General features: G+C 31.7%; 1 non-coding gene across 1 annotated transcript; it reads left to right on the top strand.

Annotated features, from left to right (window-relative positions):
- The first annotated feature begins 140 nt into the window (after nucleotides 1-140).
- On the top strand, nucleotides 141-213 carry TRNAR-UCU (transfer RNA arginine (anticodon UCU)). The gene has a single exon. It is a non-coding gene; the product is annotated as a tRNA-Arg (tRNA).
- The last annotated feature ends 12,415 nt before the right edge of the window (nucleotides 214-12,628 follow it).

Raw genomic sequence — 12,628 nt, 5'->3', positions numbered from 1 at the left:
AAGTGTTTTTGCCTTTCGCATTCGATTTTTTATGTAGTTGAAAATTAATTTATTATCTAAGAGGGATAAAAATGAAAGTTATATTCATTAGACTCTATCTATAAAGGTTTTATATTTATAGTTAGGAACTCGATCCATCAGCGCCCATGGCCTAATGGATAAGGCGTCTGACTTCTAATCAGGCGATTGTGGGTTCGAGTCCCACTGGGCGTGTCTGTTTTGTTTTGCAATGTATTATTTTCTAAATATTATATTGTAGGAGAAATGGGCCGAGCAACTTCTCTCCAGTCCAGCCCAAACATTTTCCCTTTTGTTTTTCCTATTTTAACTTCTTTTCTTTCTTCATTTCCAGGACTGCAGTGGAGACATGATGCTGTGGCCTACTCAGTTCAAGAAAAAGGAAGAAAAAAGGCAGTGCTCTGTAGACCTAAAAGGACCAACCCGCCGCAAACGTTTTAAATATAGGATTTCAGCTGTTAAACCCAACTTCTACAACTTATATAAAGGATTAATAATGGGGACCTATTAGCCTACACAAGATCTTGATTGGGTTTTAAGCCTCCTTTTCAACCCAGGCTCTACCCAGTTTGGAAATCCCATCGCCAACCCTATTCCTCTAGCCAAGGAAAAGGGTGGATCTTTTACTACTTCTGTGAAATCATTATATTTTCTCTGATCAAAATGAAACCACAATGCAGAGCATCACTTCTAAAATCAGTTTTTCAGCTTAGAATTCATTTCATACTTGGACCACCAGTACCATGAAGCTAATTCTTAAGCATGAGCTATACTTTCCTTGGCAGCTCTGCACTAACTACTCTGGCTTCTCCTCCTTGGTTAGAACAAGGCAGCGTGGGGAATGGCAGGGAGCGGACCTTTTTGCAGCTCGAATGCCGACCAGATTTTATAGTGACTTTCTGTTTGTTTATTTTCAGAGAGAATGGGATATGCACAGGTGCCCAAATTTGTCACAGCACACCATGGCCTGAAAAGGAGACTGGGGACCAAATAAGAAAACTGGGTTCTTCTTAACTAAGCCAGGAGCGGATGATGAACTAACAATTACATGATGATTTGCAAAATTCTATGATGGGTCTCGGACCATTTAAGTGCCCAAATCTAAGAACACGCAAGCCAGTTCTCTTGGCAAAATTCAAGGTCTATTTTTTCTTTTTACATGCAAATTGACACAAGACAGACGAAGGAGGTTAAGTCGCTCCTGGTCAGTGTCAACAAACATGTCACCTGTCAAAAATCATGTTGCCATAGCATCTCTTCACAATCTTTATTGAGGTTGCAACCACTGGATTCATAGCACGTGGCGTGCTCCCATTAGAACATGATGAGGTAAAGGCTTAACCATATTGGCATGCAAGTTCTAGATCAAAATCATAATCATGAAAAAGTGAAGCACCTCCTGCCCTATGACTTTCATTCGATAACCCATTTATAAAGCCTACACAGCCAGTAGCACACTACTGGTGTCTTGCGACTCCAAAAGCTTAGTTGATAGTAGTTTGCTAGTAATAGATCTATAATTCGCAGAAGACTCCCTTTTTCAGGGGAGAAAAGGCACCTATAGTGGGAAGGAATCCTGAAGTGGGTTTTGCCTAGTTGAACTAAAAAGCAAGGCAAGTAAAACCCTCGTAGCTGTACCCTCTCGCCATCGAATGTTAGACAAAGAATGGTAATGGGCTATGGGAACTAGACCCAAGGAATAAGTTATGGACTTAAATACGATTATGGGGTCCTTTCTTCGTGTATCATCATGTCAAGTCCCCTTCTTCTTCCTTTATTAGTTGACCCTGTCTCCATTTTCTTATCCTTGCTCCCCTCACAGGGGAGACCCCTCGTACATGCATACATACACTTAGATAAAAATGCACGCTTATGCACAAGTGGGTAGAGAAACAATCCTTCATAGGGGTGCATGTAGAAGGGAGTATCGGCTTAAGCAGATTATTTTTTTCATAAATCAAGCTGCTATGAGTGGAATTGATTGATGGATCTGCACTTTGGTAAGTGAGATTTTTTTCAGGTGTGGATGCTTGCATATACTTGGTATGGGAGTCACAAAGGCCAAACCATGTTGATGGGCAACAGTATTAACAAAGAAAACATTACAATATTAGTGCATGAAAAACAAAAGCAAGTATATCTATCCCCCCTGACCCATACATGGCACGTCTAGAAACCCATTGAATCGCAAGCTCTTCGGTCATGTCAATATAACGTGTGCGTGGCCCATCATCTTCTTGCGAAGAAAGCTGTCCACACGTAAACATGTTATAGTCAAGGACATTCTCCATCCAGCCAATTTCAACCGTTGATCAAGGGAGATTTTGTGCTCGAATGATTAAGTAGATAATGTAGCCTAGTGTGTGTGTGTGTGTGTATTTGGCACCAGCCTGCGTAGATCACTGCCTAATGACTCGTCTTCGAGAGATTCAACTTGCTTAAATAAATAAATAAAAAGGGGAAAAGATTCCATCCATCACAGATAAACATTTGTTATTACCGATCATTTTTAACAAAATCATTTATTTGAATCCGTATTGTTAATGTTTTTATAGAAATTCGATGCCACTAGTGACTCGTCCTCTCCTCCCTCCTCTGCATGATTGGAGCATCGACGTTACAAGATAATATCGTGAATACATGCTGCGAAATGAGATAATAATGAATTAAGAAGAAAAGAAAAGAAAAGAGCTACTAGGGATAGGATGCATGGGCAGGTAAGATAATTGTATCCAGAATAGAGGGCCCAGTAAAACCTGCAAGGTGTGGATCATATGTATTCCACACTCTGCTTCCCTTTTCTTTTTCTTTTTTATTTAAATCTTAGACTAATTTGATAGCAACAGGAGTTGCTCAAAGAAGAAGAAGAAGAAAGAAATAGGGTTAAAGAGTGTCATCCTGCGGCCAGAACAGAAGAATACCTTGGGAGGTTGAAATTATCCAGTTGTGTAGTTTTCTCGGTGGCCATCTGTCCTAGAGTGTGGAGGCAACCTTAGCTCGACTCCACCTTTTTCTCTTTAACAGTGATTTAATTGCTCTTATTTATGATAATAGGAGCAGCTTCTTGACAGGATGACAATGATGCCCTTCCATCATTGCCTTTCCTTTTCCTTTTCCTTTTCCTTTTCCTCTGTGTAAACTTCATCTTTATAGAATCCACCGAGTACATTTTACAGCATACAAAATCTTTTTGGAGCCAGCAATCGCAACGTATAGGATGTTGTGCTAGAAAGAGTAGCATTCTATTTGCCTATTTTTATTTTTATTTTTATTTTCCTTAGAACAGGCCTGAGTTTGAGGTACGAGTATTCGATTTTTTTTTGTTCAAGTATTCAATTATTGAGTGCATAAAGTCTCGAAGGTATCATCAATTTCGTGTGTGTCTATATATCAGAGAGAGAGAGAGAGAGAGAGAGAGGGTGTTTTTCTGCTCCCTCATCATTATTACCAGTGAAGCTAACAATGGAATAAGATAATGCTGTTTTTTTTTTATATATATATTTTTAGATTGTTGTAATATTTTAAAATAAAAAATAAATTTTAATATATATATATATATTCCACCGAATATATACTAACCTCTATGCAAGGTATGTATGGATATTTGATTTTATTCATAATCAAGCCTGTGTACTTTTTTTTTTCCTTCTATTTGAATGCGTGAGTTTTTATTTTTACTATTTGCATATTTGTGCTATTAAAAATCAACAGTATTTTAAAGGCCAGTAAATGTCCACTTTTACAATTTACATTCTTGTGGAGGTCATGTTTGATAAAATTAAATAAAAAATAAAACAAAAAAACAGTAATAGCAAAATATTTTAGAGCCTCGACATACTTTCTCTTTACCATCTTAATTTAGTTTAAAATTAGTTATTGAATTACGTTATATCACGGGTTTGATAAAAAAAATTAAATGTAAAAATAGATTCAAATTACAAAAAATTATTTACTATTAAACTCAATTTATCAAATTAACCTTGAAACCTTCAAGCTCGGCTCTTTACATAGCCTAAAATTGAAATTAACTTCACGTTGGAGTTGTCTCGATGTAACTTGACTGACTTAGCTGATCTAAAAATAAAATGCATATGATTCATAGAATGCATGGTTTGACTTTAAAAAATCAAGATGATATCTTTTTTTTAATATTAAGATCGTCAAGGCTTCACGACTTAACTTGCCAAATTCGCTACATGGACTCCATTGGGTTTAGAATTTTTTTTAAAGCTATTTTTTATTTAATGACATGATAAAAAAACAAACGGTCACAAAATTGAGTATCAACAAAATACTAAGTTGTTTATCTGAAATTGTAATAACCTTACAAAAAACACACCGAGATAAATTATAAAAATTAATTCAAAATCAACTGAATGTTAGAGGATAAATTGAAAAAATAAAGCAAAAAAGCATTCAATTGAAATAAAAAAAATAAAAGATGGAATTGTTTTTAAAAAAAGGGTAAAAAAAACCCGACCTAACAGGTACCTTGAAACTTTATGATCCGACTCATTGCCTAGCTTAAGTTTAAAAATAATATATATAAGAGTTGCTTCAACGTGACCTTGTCGACATGACAAATTCAAATGCAACGCAGATGACCAGTAAAAAGCATTGTTTGGCTTTAAAATAAATTTCAAAATGATATTTTTTTTAATATCAAGATGATGATATTTTGGATCGGCACAGGCTTTGCAACTTAACCTATCAAACTTGTGATTGAATTATAAACTTCATTAAATTTAACAACTTTGTTTCTTTAACTATCTTTTACTTAATGACATGACAACAAAAATAAACGCTCGCAAATTAAAGCATCAATCAAATATAAAAATGTTTTTTTAAAATTATAATAACTTCATAAAAAATATTTTAAAATTAACAAAATAATGAGAGAGAAAAAAAGGATTTAATAAGAGAGAGAGAGAGAGACTTTTAAAAAAGAAAAAGAAAAAAAAAAGGGCACAGTTCCTTCAGTACTTTTCACATTTCACATCACCACTGAATGAGCTTGGTTACCCCGGTTCTTTTAGTTTTTAGTTAATTGTTGAACAAATAATCATTAGTATATCTATGTTAACTATTATTCCAGAAACATATTAATTCAAAAACTAGCTTAAATGAATATAAGTAAAACAAGTTATGCATTAAATATAGTGATAGTTTTCACGAAAATAAAAGTATTTATAGGATAATTATAACCCAATGTATAGTCAAATACGATTGTCTTGTGATTATGACAATATATTATTAACATAACCTAATTCCCCATAAAAAAAATATTGTATCACATGTGATTCACTGTGAATCGAAATAGTAAATTTATACCTTTTTCCTCGGGAAAAAAATTGATGAACTAGTTTTTAGGGGTAAATGATATTTTCACGGGATTTATTTGTTATTTTAGTTTTTTCTCAATTATTTTAAATAATAAATTATTTTAATACCCTTAAAATAAAATAAAATACACTTCACTATGGTTTAGAGATTTTTTTGTTTTTTAAGCATGGTGTAATTACCTGATTGTTTTTAGAATTAAAATTCTCAAAACATGGTTATAAGGGCTTTTTCTTGTAATTTCAAAGGGATTTTTTTTTGCAATTATCATCTGGGTCCAAGGGTGATGTGGTAATTTGATCAATAAAATAAAAAAAATAAAAAATTTGATGATATGTGTATTGCACGCATCAGTGCATCAGCCGCTCTACTATTTTCGGGCGATGTGTGCAGTCGACCATGGTGATAGAAATCGTTGCTCTGTAGTGTCATTTGATTCATCTTAGCATTTTTTTTCCTCCCTAAATAACGCATGCATGGTGATTCTATCTGGTTTGACATTGATTTATTTGTTTTCATTCATTTTTCTCTTATCTACCTTGATTTGCGTACTGCCCCTAAAACAGTTCACAACACCCCTTCAATTTATGTTCCTTTTAATTTAAGTTCCCTTCAAATTTAGTTCTTATTCTTTTAATTGCAATTTATTTTTTCTTTAAAAAATTGTTTCAAATTGGAAATTATTTTCAATTTCACCTTTCTTTAATTTTTTCATATTTTGAATTTGGTTATTGTTCTTTTTATTGTTTTTTTTTCTATTTGAGATGATTTGTAAATTGATTTTTCCTAACGACTTCATTCTTCTTCTTTTTTCCTATCAGGTTTGATTCTTATTTATTTTATTTCTACTTTTCTGCCATGACAAGGTTTTTTTACTTAGTTTATCCTTTAATATTAAATTGATTAGAAATTTGGCTTCTTGTTTGAATTCGGATTTGAGATTTTACAGGTTATGATTTTGAAAGATTAACTTAGATTTAGGAGATTCATCCGAGTTTACTTGTTATTAAATTATTAATGTGGCCTTTTTTATTATTAAATGAACCAAACTTATTATACCCAATCGACTGAATAACCTGAGTCACAAATTTCTTTTACTTCTTTAGAAATCCTAGAGTCAACAGATTAACCACTGATATAGGTTTACTCATGTCATTTTTTTAACCTTTTTTAAATTTATTTTTTTTGTTGTCAGCCTTTGATATTTGTTCATTATAATTAGGCTTTTAAATTTGTTTTGATATAAGTTTCATGTTTTTATTACAATATCAAACCTCATATCACGGGTTTCACAAGTTAACTATTGTTGGTCTAGGTCGATCCAATGCATCGCTAACTTAATTTTTTTTTTTTTAATATGTTGTCTTGTATATCATAATTTAAATATTCTAAAAGTGTTTCAACTATTATATATCAAATTTTTTACTTCCCAGCATTTTTATATTTTTTAAAAGGCTGGAAAAAAATAATAATTTAACATGCGGCGTAGGAAGGCTTATTGCTTCTAAAGGCGGGTTTGGACGGCCGGCAGGGGGGGAAAAACGCAGTTTAAAGTTTTATATTCGAGTTTTGTCATCTGTTTGTTGAAGAAATATACAAATATCAATGCTTGAGTAGCTTTACAGAAATATTTAAAGTTTCAATCCTAACATAAGTGTTAGTGTGCACGTAAATTTCTTTAGACATGATCATAGCTATGAAAGACGAAATATTTTTATCAAATGTGTGATCAATCTATCTATATATCTAATTTTATATCATCAAAAAGAGATCAAGATTTCGTCTTCCCCAGCTGAAGAAAAATCATTACCCTGTACTGTGTAGGTTGATAACTTTGTATCAAGATTTTGTGTTTCGACACCCCGATTCTTTTTTATTTTTCCTTCTAACTCTTTTTCTGATTTTTCTTCTCTTATGAATGCTCTCAATTGTTGTCGAATGTCAAGCAGGATTCTTCAGGTTTGTTGACAGAAATAGATTCTATTGCTCGTTAAATTCGCTTTTCAAATTAAAACATAAATTTGTGCATAATCTATAGTGGGAAAGAAGAAAAAGGAAATTGTCCACTTCAGCTCTTGCTTCATGATCCGTAAGATTCAACCGTATATTATATATATTATTTTTGTTTAAAATCTATATGTAAAAGGATTCAAAAGCAGTGTAATATCACAACATATTTAGGCGTGACAGAATTATAAGCCTAAATGATATGGGTTTGACAAACTTTTAAACCTAATATTCTTAGTTTCAGTTATACATCGAGTTCAAATATGTATGGGTCTGAAAGTTGTTAAACCTAACATCTAGTAAGATGTCAGGCTCATTTCATGTCCAATGCACATGAAACTGACAATTATTAGAGGTTTCATATTGGGTTAAGTGACTTTACTTGTTTATTTTCATGACTCTTAATATAAAATGTTAAAAATAAAAAATAATCATCTCATTACATCTGTGGATGTATAAAAGTCCTCTAGAGACTTACTATATTTCTATATGTATTAATATTATGCAAATGATATATATTTTTCATTAATATTGTATAAGGGATATTTATCTCTTATTAATGTTATTAAAGGAATATGACACTTTAACCCCTCTACCAAAGCAATATAACAAGGTTGAGAAACTATATATACTTTTCAAATCATCCAGATAAATAGTTTATATTTTTTTATTCTTTAAGAATTCACACTCTTATTACCAGAGCATTTATCACATATAAACAAGAATAAAAAAAATTTATTCAAAGAATTTAAAGTTTATTATCTTATTTATTGCAATATCTTATTAAAAGTCACTAACTTTATTATTAGAGAATTTCTAAATCCCACCAAAAAGAATTTTTTACAGTTGTTATATCACCAACCACCAACTTCATGAACTCTTGAGATGAAAATATTAACGTAAACATGTGATTACCTATTGTTCAAACATTAAAAAATATTATTCCTGAGCGTATTAGGTATTGGAACACTATCAGTATGTTTCGTTTATTACATGACTTTTACAAGTTGATTTAAATTATTTTTTATTTATAAAAATTTATAAACATGTCCAATTATAGATAATTGTTATAAAATTGAGTAAGAATTCTGGTTTTATAACAAAATATAAATTTTACATTTTGATTTATGAATTTTAACTTATATTACTTCTATTAAAAAAATATTTTTATCAATCATACTTCTAACATAAAATTATTTTTATTATAAGTTATTTACAGAAAAATAAAATAAATTATGATTTAAAGTTAAAAAACACTTTTCATAGGTCAATAGATCTAACATACATAAGACTTAAAATTACTCCAACTCCAACTCCAATCCACATCATATTGAATTGAAGTCACATTCACTTCATTCCATGCCATAAAATCAAAGCCATGGTCGGGTGCCTCATTATTATCTGCAAAAATGTCTGCAAATCACTTGGCTTTGAATCAAAGTTGGCTTTTCAGAAATCCCTTCATTACCATAAACATAAAAAATTGAAGAATGAAAAGAAGCATTGGTGGTCCCCTAGCTAACCCCCGATTTAATTTAGAAATTAATACGGTACCCACTTGCAAGACTATCAAGCCCTGACTTCCTCGGTTGATATATATATATATATATGGCCTCCCCCACCCCCAATGTTATATTAAAATAAAAATAATTAGAAATCTCCATTTAATTCCTTTTGAATTTCTGCATGAACAACTATTCCTTTTGTATCATTTTCAAATGTTAATAGTGCCTCTGGACCATCCAGTTGTGTCCTTCTAGCTAGGATCATCAATAAGAAAATGAAACATTCTCCTATATGGGTTGATAACATGGTGGCATGAAAGGAATCCACCAGCCAAATCTAGCCATTAATAAGGGCAACCTCTAAATTATGCCATGAACTACTTCTGCCGTGAATATCCAGGTTAAAATCAAGTGTTGCTGACTTGTTATTGTGATTTTATCTTTTATTATGCTCATGTTAATTCGCATGCAAACGCGTGATGTAAATTCAAATGAAATGTTGGAATCTCCATGTAAAATCCTCCTCGTTATTGCTAAGAAAAAAAAAACACTTCCCATCATGAACATGGAGAAGGAGAAGGACAGACAGTGCCCTTTTGCTTTTGGTTTATTTGAGGATGGATTTTCCTCCTTGCTTTGCTATATCAGTGAAAAGACCATCTTCTGCAATAGATAACCAGGCTACTCCTCGCCAAACAACCCACCACATCCTAAACCTGTAGGCTACGGCAACCCCATGTTGCCTGGCAACATTTGAATTGCGAAGTGCTTTAATTTGTTTTGTTTGGCGAGTCTGGGGAGGTTCTTGCAATTTGAGCTGGTTTCGGCAATGTTGTCACTCCGTTCATGAGTTAGCCATGTCACTAGTTGCTGCTATAAGTTGATCGAGGCCCTTAAATAAGGCTCCATGGACATTAGCTCCTCTTCCCTTTCCAAAGAAATCTCAAAAGACCAACATCCTCTTAAAATGTCCCCTTCTCCAAAAACCCACGAGCGAGCACCCCGCTAGGTAACACTTTAGTTTTTTCGAGTTTTTAAAAATATCTTTTTTTTAAATAATAATATTTTTTATTTTTTAAATTTTATTTTTAACAACAATATATTAAAATAAAAAATATATTAAAAAAAAGGGCCACACCAGTTACCAGACATGCTATTGTAAATAAAGATTTCATGGTCCCCCGCCCGGCAGCTTTAAAAAAAAAAAAGAGAGAAAAAAAGAAAAGAGGATTGAGAGATGAAATGAGGCAAAATACAATGAGAGAATAAAGGAAAATACTTCCTTTAAACATTCTGTTGCCGTTGATTAAGTGATGATAAGACCAATTAATCATTAGAAACCCATTCAGTCAAATGGAAAATTCTTGGAAGCCAGAGATATCATAGTATATATACTTATAAACAGAGAATCCGAAAGACTGAGTCACAGAATCCCTTTTCTCAGATCCGCCGTCTGATGGCTCCTAAAGCTCTGCCAAATGAATGGCTTGGATTGACTTTTAAGTTGTTAGGATGCATAGTATATTGCTAGACTTTTTTTTAGTCAATTTCTTTTAACATAAAAATAAAATAATAATTAATGATAATCTAAATCAACCCAGATTAACTTGATAAGTACATAAAATATTAGATAGGGATACCCTGTTGAATGGGAAGTGAAAAAACTACAAAACTCAAGAGGTAATAACCTAACATCAAATGATAAAATAAAATAAAAATCAATTTTTAAAAATAAAAATCAAAGAAAAAACTCGAGTCAGCTTGAGTTCACTCTACCAACCCGTCATTCACGACATGAGATCATGATTAAAAAAAATTATATAAAAAATAACCTATAAAAAAGAATTGAAGTTAAAAACATTTAAAAAAAAAAACTTGAGTCACCCTGGGTTAACTTGACTAACCCATGACTCAAGATAACTCCACATAAAGGGAAAACATATAAAATTAAAAAGCTCAAAACTTAATAATCTAATATTAAATGATGAAATTAAAAAAAAAAGATAAACTTAAAAAAATATTGAAAAAAAACTAAAACAATCTAGGTTAACTTAACTAACCCGTGATTTGGGATAACCCCATAAAATAATAAAATAATAATAAAAAGAATGAGGAGCAAAATTTGATTAAAAAAATAAAAACAAAATGTTGAGGGGAAAAATAAAAAAGTCAAGTTAAGAAAAGGATACAAAAAAGTAATTAAAAGAATGAGGACTAAATTGGATAATAAATAAATAAAATAAAATATAAAGGGAATTTAAAAAAAAAGGATTAAAAATGAGCAATTAAAAAAATAAAGACCATAATTAGATAAACAAATAAAAAAAATGTTGAGGGACAAGATAAAAAAAAATCAAGAAAAGGATTAAAAAACAACAATCAAGAGAATAAATAATATATTTAATATAAAAATTAAATGAAACCAAATGAAATGGATGAAATTAAAAAAAATCTTAAAATAATAAAGACTAGTCAAAAGAAGAAGGATCACAACTAAAATAAAAATTAAATGGCAGGACAGCTCTAGATTTTAGCTGACCCTATACGAATTTAAAGAAGAGGATAAAGTAAAGAGGGCAGGAAGAAAAAAATTTCACCGCCTTCAAATTGCCACAAATTGCACTACATGTGCCGCCCCATTAGTTATGTCGTCACTGGACGCTTTAGAAGACACAACGGTTGAATCTTTTTGGCCGTCAAAGACGCCACACACACCGCTAGAAGGGAAGTGTCCAATGGTTGGGGGCATGCTACGCATATGCTAGCTATTTTTTTTTTTTATTAATTTTATTGTTAAAAGACTTGTTTGTCTCAAATTCAAATAGATTATAACATAAAACCAAGATGAAAGTACCCAAATACCCATTTACCCATCCTTTAATTTTTACTTGAAGGGCAATGGAATAATTTTCTTATTAAAAAAATGAAATGATGGAAAATCCCCTCTCATCCTTTAATTTTTTGTTTATCTTTTAAGGATATTTATGTCACTAAACCGTGCAAAAAAATTAATAAACTATTATAACCCCGATTAATCTTACATAACCAAATGAATCCCAAAGAAAAAAACTATCTTATCCCGTGTAAATACTATTTATTAGAATAAAAATATCATTGCAGTGCAGCAATCTCTACCATGAAATATGTCTTCCTCAACAGGAAAAGAGTGATGGGAGTCGGTGTTTTTTTTTTAAAAAAAGAAATTAATAAGACTGCAAAGGGGACTAGTGACTTAAGGGAATGAAGGAGGAAGAATAATCCAAGGAGGAAAAGAAAAGGAAAAATATAAAATTAAATAAGACTGATTTTCCACGGTAGAAGTTTGCGGAACACTCATATAAAGAACCTCATCATTCCAATTCCTCCTTTTAAAAAGAAAAGAAAAGAAAAGAAAAGAAAAAAAAGACAATAAAAATATATCTAGGAGAAATAAAATCCCACAAATCTCAACAAGTGAAGGAACAGACTCAGTTGCTCGAGGAAGAAAAGCAGGGAAGAAGACGCCAAAGCAAGCACTAAAATCAAAAGCGAAGACTCGGTATGATCTATATGGATGAAATAAAGGATATAGAAGCACAATCTCAGTCAACAATCCAGTCAAACCTTCTACGACCCAGAAATCCCCACTCCATTATCATATGACATTAAATCTTCAATGGTCGGTTCGATGATTACAGCTTGTGTTCTATTTATTGATTTTTAGAGTTTAAATAATGGAGTGAAAAACTATTTTTCTTTCTAATATACCTTGTTAATAT

Source organism: Populus nigra, chromosome 4, assembly GCF_951802175.1.
Source record: "Populus nigra chromosome 4, ddPopNigr1.1, whole genome shotgun sequence".
NCBI classification, from domain to species: Eukaryota; Viridiplantae; Streptophyta; class Magnoliopsida; order Malpighiales; family Salicaceae; genus Populus; species Populus nigra.
This window is presented reverse-complemented; position numbering and strand designations above follow the sequence as displayed.